The following is a 1,669-nucleotide window of genomic DNA, read 5'->3' as shown; positions in this document are numbered from 1 at the left end:
CAAGGTCCGTCTATGCTCCAACTCCAGCTTTTTTTTTTTTTTAATATCACAAAATTGAATTAAGTAAGCATCTCTTGACAAGATGTGCTAATACAGTGATTTAAATACTTAACAAACATGTTGTCCACATTCACACAGACCTCACTCCAACTCTTTGTATAAAAACAAAACAAAACGGAAAAACAGTCCAAGCCCTCAAGGAAGAGAATTGTCCCTAACCTAGGTTGTTGCCAGGATAGGTATATATATATGATCTGAGATGTTAGAACAAGGTGTCTAATGGTCTTCGAATGAATCTTCAGAGCCATCTTAATAGTTATAACAAAGATCCAAACTACAAAAAAGGCAATGAATAGAATAAAGAGGGTTTGCTTTTTTTCCAGTGTCTCTCAGCTTTGGTATCCATACCAGCTTGTCTCCAGGACCAACACTATACCACCCAGCCAGCTATTTCTTAGAATTTGGCTTCCTTACTCCATTGAAATTATTTTTCCCAAAGATTTCTTAATCATTGAACACAAATGAAAATATAGTGCTCATTTTTTTTTAGTCTAATCTACGTTGACTCTGTTAAATCACTAATCATTTGTCATTGGTATGCCTCTTTCTTGGTAATCTCATTCTCCTGGCCTCAATCTGTATTTATGTGGACAACTCTCAAATCTCTCTAGCTCTCCGTGTGACTTCAGGGAGCATCTTTTACCAAATTTAGAGAACTCAAGAAGCCAACTACTTGCAAAGTAATACAGAATTAAAACAATAGTTATTCTTTACCCATTCTTGTTACATGTATACCAAAGAAAGGAAGTTTCCAGAAGCCAGTTTTCATTGCAAGAGTAATTTGGTACATTCTGAGATTATTTAGCTGATTGGCTTGAGACAACCTACTACTGTTAACAAAACCATCCTAAACTTTTTTTGTTAATTCTTACTTTCTCTCTTAAGAACAGCTCAAGGCAAGGGCAAGGGCTAGGCAATTGGGGTTAAGTGACTTGCTCAGGATCACATAGCTAAGAAGTATCTGAGATCAGATGTAAACACAGGCCCTCCTGATTCCAGATATGGCTCTCTCTCCACTGTGCCGCCCCTCATTTAAAAGTATCGCAGTTCTATCAGTGGTATTGAGAGAACTTTTCCATATGTTCAGAATCCAAACTGGAGAATTGTTCAGTAGCTCAGAATTTTCATAGGACCACAGATGTATAGCTAACAAGCCATTAAAGGGAAGAGACGGACCCATCATTTTACAGGTGAGGATACCAAGAGAAGGTAAATTACTTGCCCAGGGTCATATAGCTAGTAAGTTTTAAGAGGCAGGATTTGAACCCACATCTCTCCCAGCTCTCAGGTCAATGTTCCTTCCATTATAACTCACTGAATCCCTTTGAGAGCTATCATAGATCGAGCAATTGGGTTTTTAAATTAGAGGACACTTGAGAGATTCTTTAGTCCAAACCTGTCATTTTCCAAGTTAGGAAATTAAGATCTAGAGAAGTTAAGCACTTTATGCAATATAATTCAGGTACTTTGTAGCAAAGAGGGATTCAAATCCATTCTATTATACCAAATGTCACCTGCCCCCATCAGAGCATCATTTATGGAGACACCAACTCTCTGATGTTCTCAAATGGACATAGACATGTAATGTTCATTCATTGACTAATAGTTG

Source organism: Gracilinanus agilis, chromosome 6, assembly GCF_016433145.1.
Source record: "Gracilinanus agilis isolate LMUSP501 chromosome 6, AgileGrace, whole genome shotgun sequence".
Lineage (NCBI taxonomy): Eukaryota > Metazoa > Chordata > Mammalia > Didelphimorphia > Didelphidae > Gracilinanus > Gracilinanus agilis.
This window is presented reverse-complemented; position numbering follows the sequence as displayed.